Raw genomic sequence first — 7,538 nt, forward strand, 5'->3', positions numbered from 1 at the left:
AACATTGTTGCAAAAAAATATTTTATAAAAAAAAAAAATACGAAAATCGGGATTCAATGTTTACAATAACAATCTGAACCAGCAATGCGAGCGGATCACGCTCATCCGCCATTGGTCAGAGCTCTTCTTACGTCATCACGTTGAGGTTCCCGCATAGTGTCGTGGCTGCATATTCGATCAGACCTTGTAGTGCCCTTAAACTTGAAATGCTAACAACTTTAAAACCATGTTAAGGTGCCAGGGCTTTTAGCATTGACCAAACCTGGATTAGTACCGGGTTTTAGGGGTTCTACAGGTAAGGACGATTCATTATTTTAATATAAATCCAACGGCAACCTTGATACCCAGCAGTCTATATGGCCGCACTTAGAAGTGCCATACAAAATCAACACGTATTTACTGACAAGTTCGATGCAATGTTGTCAGTCCTAGTAATATCTTTGTATTTAAAAAAAAAAAAAAATTTGTACATGATAACGTATTTATTTTATTAAATTGCCATTTCACAATGCATAGAGTAACTATGTATCCAACTATGGATCGTTGTGGCGCTTTAATGCATGCACACATTGTTAGGTTAAAGCCAGGATTATATGCGTTGCTCTGGATCGCTCAAACTGCATTAAATGCACAATTCCGTTTTTGGACTTTTTATTCAATGCATTTTTAACGCCAGCATTGCATCTAGGTGAAGTCTCACTCTAAATCTGAAATCTCTAAAGGTGAAATCTGGAACTTGACACTCGATTGATGTTTGCACGTGACTGAAACAAATGCGGTGAAACCTCACTCGAGCATGAGTTACTGACAGTACCATCCTCAGTCATGACCAACATATAAGGAGGCTATATTTTTGTGTTGCAGGGCTTTACTGGAGGTGTCATGAAGCCTTTGAGTCACATGACACGAAATACTAAAGGCACACATACGGCATATAATGTCAGTAATCATATGTATTCTGCTCTGCATGTTTTTTGTAGGTATTATACAGTATGCATCAGTGCAAATAATTGATTTGTAGACCTTGGCATGTTGTTTGGGCACCGAGCTTGGTTTACTGATAGCAGATTGCAGTTTTGGGGAGTAAATAACTATATGTAGCGACGCTACTAAACTACATTTTTCAGCAGCTTGACAGTAGCTCAGCTACTTTTAAAACTGAGTAGCTTTTCCAGTAGCAAACTACTTTTTCCAGCAAGTAGCACTGTAGCGTTACCAAGCGGATTATAACTAATAGCCTTCCTTATTGTGTAGAAGCCAAACTTTTACCAGCCACGCATCCGAAGATCTGGCAGCATATTTCTGTCTGCTGATCAGAATCACATCATCTTGTTTTGTAATGGCAGATCACAAAAAAAATAGTGAATTACCATCTTCTACTGAGAGCTTATTACAGCTCACTTGGTAATAAGAAGAGATTGTCTGATGGTTAATAAAAGAACACCATTTTATTCTTCTATGAAACAAATAATTTTTCAGACACTTTGTTCTTATTAGATCACACAAACGCATATTTACCTTAAATAAACCTCATAATAAATAATAAGGAGTGATAACACTTTACATGCACTTGTTTCACGAGACAGGGTTCTGTTGCACGTCTCTGAACAAACAGCAAATCGGACACAAGCATTGACGGCTTTTCTTTTGTCTGTTTTCAAAAATATAATAAAGTGTGTTTCTTCAAGCATGTCTTTTTGACTAACAGCTTTCTTGTCATGTGTCACTTGAGACGTCTTACAGGTCACCCACCTGTTGCGGGTAGATGAGCAAAATTACTTGCACATGAAATACATTTGGACGAGGAGCTCGTGAACTGGATTGAGCCTCATCGCATTTTGCGGGTGGCGGGTGCTCTTAACAGTTAAGATCAATAGTTATTGGGAAACGAGGCCCAGAACTCTCATGTGCATGTCTTGGAGAAGCTTTCATTGCACTCGTAAACAGCAGATCTCACTGTACACATGTAAAATCAGACGCGCATCGGCAGCTTTTCTTTCATCTGTTTTTCAAAATATAATCACGTTTCGTCAAACACGCATCGTTGTGTCTAATTTCTTGTAATATATCACTCCGAGAAGTCTTAGGTCGCCTTCCACGGTGGCTTGTACATCAGCAAAATACTCCACAAGAAAAATCAGCATTTGGCGGATGTTCATTTCAAACCTTGTTCACCAGGAGTAGGCTGTACGAAAAATTTGGGAGAAAGGAAATCGAAACAGTGTCATTGACTTCAAGCTTTGCAATCGCACCCACACTTTCTGCTGGAAACCTAGAAAGTTTTAAAGGATCATGTGTTGGTGAATGGTGAGACACCCAGCGAGCCACTTGATTTTTAACATAGAGCCACTTGTGGCTAGTGACCCATAGGTTCCCAACCCCTGATCTAGGATGACCATCCATCCAGAGCGAACAAATATTTGTAGAGCAACCTCTGTATGTGACCTGTAAAGCTGGCACTAGCATGTCCACCCAGGTGAGGGGAGAAACAAGCCCTGAGTATTTATTCACATATTATCCACACTAAATATTATGTGACAAGAACAAACAATTCCAGCCCAAGGAGCGTTTGTCATAAAAATGTGATCTTTAGGGAAGTAGGCTACACCTGTCCACTGCAGGACTGAAAAGTGTGAAGTCTAGTGTAAAAAATATTTGACTGTAGCTTATCTACTTAAAATTATGAGTAGCTTGTCAAACTACAGTTTCAAAGCAGCTTCCCAACACTGGCAGATTGTTCCAAAGGCTGGTCTAAGAGCCATGGAAAATGAGCAATATTGTTTGAAACAAATGAATTAGTTTCCTGACAAGCTTTTGTTGTAAAACTGGTCGCATGACTGTTAAAAAATAACTTCCTGATAGGTGTGCGTGCATCTGAAGTCTGTTATCAGTCGTGTGGCCTAGATTAATCTTGATCACATACTCAAATTAAATCACGTATTTCAGAGGAGCATTTATGAAATAGAAATGTATGAAAAGGTAACTAAAGATGATGCCATAAAGTGTCTGGGTAGTTGATGTACTTTTGACAATGCTTTTGGCAAGATGACATGACGTTGTGACGTGCTTTTCTCCTTCTAAAATGATTTAAAAGGTATTTTGCTCATTCTTGAATATGCATCCAGCTTTTATGCCCTCATTAATTGACTACATGGAATATTTCTACCTGTAAGGATTACATTGTCTAACTGCAGGACCACTACAAATTAATGCAAAAAGGTGATTTGAAAGAAATTCTGACAAGCTATTTGGCAAAAATATAAAAATTGCTGCCAAAACTGCCCAAGAATGTTCCAAAAACGGCCGCTGAGTGGACTTACTTGCCTTGGAAAAACAGACTTTGTTGAAAGTATCCGGAAATACGTCTGGGCCATTCTTGAAATGGTCTATTCAAGGTGCAAGGAAGTATTTTAATACCTTTTACTTGATGCATCACTTGACATTCAATCAAATCATTGTAGAAAACGCTTAAAAAAAATTAAAAGTATGTAACCCACATGGACTTGATACATGTTTTGAGCTTGTGAATGACCTTCATAAAAATGTACACCTGAAATCTTGACCTTTTTTTAAAAAAAAATGTGCATAAGCTCTATGCTCCAACTACTCACAGATAACCTTGGAAACTAAAAAGAGTTGCACATTACAAATGAACAGACGTCTCCATATAAGCAGACCTCTTTATATGAACTGCGAGTGATAATCTGTTTTCGGCGACTGCTGTCGTGTCCTTGAATAACGTAAAGCCTACAAGGAAGGACAGCTGGTGGAGTTTCTGATGCACCCTTGGTAAGATGGTGATTCCCTTGGGAGTTGGTGCTCTATGCAGGCCGTGTTATATATGTAGCGGCTAGGGATAACCGATCTGATACCTGGATCGGCATCGGCTCCGATACTGAAGCTTTTAGACGGATCGGGTAACGGTCCGACGTGCCTGATCCAAATCCGATAGTGTGTTAGTCATGATCGTTAAAGTCAAGCTCAAAAAATGACAAATTATATTAATTAAAATGAAAGTAGTTAATATGACTCATGCATTTTATTCAAAGCCACTTGAAGATGTGCGATAGCTCTGAGAATCACAAAAGACTGTGTTTAATGAGTAAATATATAAAATGGCGCTGCTCTGTTGACACACATTCGCTGCTATTTTTAGCCTTTACAACGGTGCGCAATATTTGAGTGCTACCCACAAACAACATCTCAGATGTAGATGCTCAATAGTTTGGTTCACTTATAATATGTGTTTAGAACAGCACCAGAGGTGCATATCAGTGTGTTACTGCGTGACATTAAAGCGCAACAAAGCCATAAAAGACAAAGAAAGTGCGAAAAAAAATGGCACGCTATTTCTCCCAGATGCATTTGAAATGTAATCTAAGCACAAACCTAACTTTTCAAGCAGAATTTTAGCGGTGTTCAAGATGGCTGGAATTTTTCTAAAATCGAGACGTGCATCAGCAAGGAGATCATGATGATGTATCGCTGAATCAATATTTTGAACACCGCACTAAATCATATTACTTAAAAGTATAATCTAAAAGATTATGTTACTGGTTACAATTTTAACAGTAATTAGTAAGAAGTACTAGATTACATTTCAGAAGTAATCTACCCAAAACTGCCTACAGTAGTGTCTGAGAATACTCTACGGGCCATCCCGCTGCCCTGTCAAAAACAAGCACCTCCTGATGTGTACATTTTCAGATCAGCTGACCATCCATCGTTTCCGTTGCAGTGGCCGCGGCTCTGAGCACCTACCTGCTGACACACTACTCCAGTGGGGAGAGCAGTCCCAAGAGCAAGGTCAACCCATCCATCAACAAAGACAGCCCAAAAGTAGTGCACAGCTTCGACATTGAGGGCATCGGTAACAAGGCCATCTTCTGCCGCTGCTGGAGATCTAAGAAGGCGAGTGACATCGCTGCATGCTAGGAAATTGTTTGTTGATATAACATTTGAGTCATTATTTTAATGGGCTGGTATGGTGATTCTTTATGCCCTGTCTTGCTGACCTCAGTAAAGCAGGAAATGGAGACAGCGGGATGGTGATTTCTTTATCTAGTTTGATCACAATTATCTAGTTTGTTAGAAGAATCAGCTTTTAATGAAGTTCTGCAAGGAAGACCATTTTTAAAGGAATAGATGACCCAATAGTTTACCCATTTCATAATTTACTCACCCTCATGTAGTACCAAAGCTATGTGACTTCCTTTCCTCAGTGGGACACAAAAGATTTTTCATACAATGTTTACATTCCTCTTTTCTATACAATCAAAAAGTAGTCCACACAGCTCTCGCCATTTATTCCAAAATTCAAACTGGTGTGTCGTGTTTGGTTACGAGTTGGGCTTGTTCTTGTTTGGAACTGGTTACATTTTGTTTATAATATTTTTTTTTAATAATACAGAAAACTTATGATTTTCATGACCTTCGGTTCGTTTAACAGTTTCCAAGCAAATTACAGTAGTTAGCGATTCTCTTAAATCCACTGCACAAAACACAAAGCATGAACAGTGTAGTGCGATTCCTGAACGAATGACTCTTATGTGCCAATGCTTTTGAATCTACAGCGTGTAACATACTGCGCCACAAATATAGTGTGATTCCTGCACAAATTACGCTTATGAGTTGGTTCTTCTAAGTTAATCAAAATCATACAGAGCGTCCAGTGTAGTGTGATTCCCAAACAAATGACTCTTATGATCAAAAACATAAAGCGGGAGCCGTGTAGCACGATTTCCAAATGATTTACTCTCACGAGATGTTTTTTTTTATCTACAGCACAAAACACAGTACAGCAGCACCAGTGTATTCCGATTCCCAAACCAACAACTTTTATGAGCCGATTCTTTTGAATATACATACAGTGTTACAAATAGTGTGATTCCTGTACAAATGACTCTTATGAGTTGGTTCTTTAAGGTGAACCAAAAACATATAGCCCATGTAGTGTAGTGCGATTCCCTAACGATTGACTCTTATAAGTCGGTTCTTTTTCATCTGCAGCATGAAACACAGTATGACCAGTGAAGACAGATTGCTGAATGAATGACTCTTATGAGACAAATCTTTTGAATCTAAAGCATGATCCATGCAGTCCGATTCCCAAACAAATGACTCTTAAGACTCTTATTTGCATGAAATATATATATGGCAAAACCACAGACAGCGTCCAGACACTTTATCTTATTATCTGAAAAAGTTGTCGTCAGAGTCTGTTTATGATTTTGTATGTATTTGTTTTATTCCCTCGACAGTTTCCCTATTGCGACGGCGCACACGCCAAACGCAACGAGGAAACTGCTGATAATGTCGGACCACTGATCGTTAAGAAGAAAAACCCCTAAACCTTCACTGAATCTGCCCATGAAATGCCATTCATCAGTGCTTTCCATCCACTGGGCGCAGCAGTATCCGGAGATGCTGTAAATGCCATAGTCATAAGCAGGAGAAAAGATTTGTTTTTACTTAACCAATACCTCAATTGTTATGTCGCTCTCTCAATTTCACATCTGGTTGTGAAAACCCTTGAAAACCAGGGACTTCCTGATGCGCTGCAGACATGCATCAGCAGACATATTGTATATCCTGTAAACGTGGTAAGGTTTTCAAACCAGGTTTTCACATCTACCTTTAACACAAGTCATTTCAACCCATAAATGTACACAATAATTACGTTATATTTGCACTAAAAGGTTCAGATGAATGTTTAAAAAAAGACATTGATTCATATCTGAGTTTTGGGAGGTGGATCTAAGCTACAATGCACATTGTTTCATCCTTGCTTCAGTGCTTATGACTTACTGTATTAGTTGTAAAACTAAACCAGTTCAGTTTAAAAGAAAGCATATAAGTATATTTTCTATGATGATGTCTGTGTAGGGGGCGCTATGTATTTTGATGTATGACAATGATGTGTATTTTGAATAAATGTTATTTGAAATTGACATTTTTGTACTATTTTCACCCTCAGTAGTTAAGTGAAATATCTGATCAAAATTCAGAAAACGTGGGCATCTCAGCGTCTTTAACAGGATGTGGGACTTCCTTCACAGCAAAACAGGAAATTAGCGGTCATGATGCAGTTCCTCTTGAAGCCACCAGATGGCGCCACTACATTAGCTCTTGTGTGTGATGGCAAACGGCTCTAAAAACGAAGGCTAAGGCAAGCGTCACTACTACTTTTGCTCATATCAGTGGGTTAGGGATTTGAAACCCCTGTTCCTATAAAGTGATTAAACTTGGTTACTCATCCTGCAACATTAGTGCTACAGACATGAATGATATCAAAAGCAGACTTAAAATCCCATAGACATGCAGTGAAGGAGGGATGTGGGCCATGTTTAGGAACCAGCTAGGGTGCTTGCTTGCTGGCCCAGGTCAAAACAGCCCATCTCCGAGTTTCTATGATATTTTGGTCCCTAGATATGGCTCGTAACCCCACTTCAATGTAGCCTATGGGATATTTTGTGACATCTGGTACCCAAAACCTCAGGTAAAATACGAATGAGAAATAAAGAAAGTGAAAGAGCGGG

At 39.0% G+C, this 7,538-nt stretch overlaps 1 pseudogene; it reads left to right on the forward strand.

Annotated features, from left to right (window-relative positions):
• Positions 1–84: 84 nt before the first annotated feature.
• LOC127663480 (CDGSH iron-sulfur domain-containing protein 1-like) lies at positions 85–6,905 on the forward strand (annotated as a pseudogene).
• The last annotated feature ends 633 nt before the right edge of the window (positions 6,906–7,538 follow it).

Source organism: Xyrauchen texanus, chromosome 23 (assembly GCF_025860055.1).
Source record: "Xyrauchen texanus isolate HMW12.3.18 chromosome 23, RBS_HiC_50CHRs, whole genome shotgun sequence".
Classification (NCBI taxonomy): domain Eukaryota; kingdom Metazoa; phylum Chordata; class Actinopteri; order Cypriniformes; family Catostomidae; genus Xyrauchen; species Xyrauchen texanus.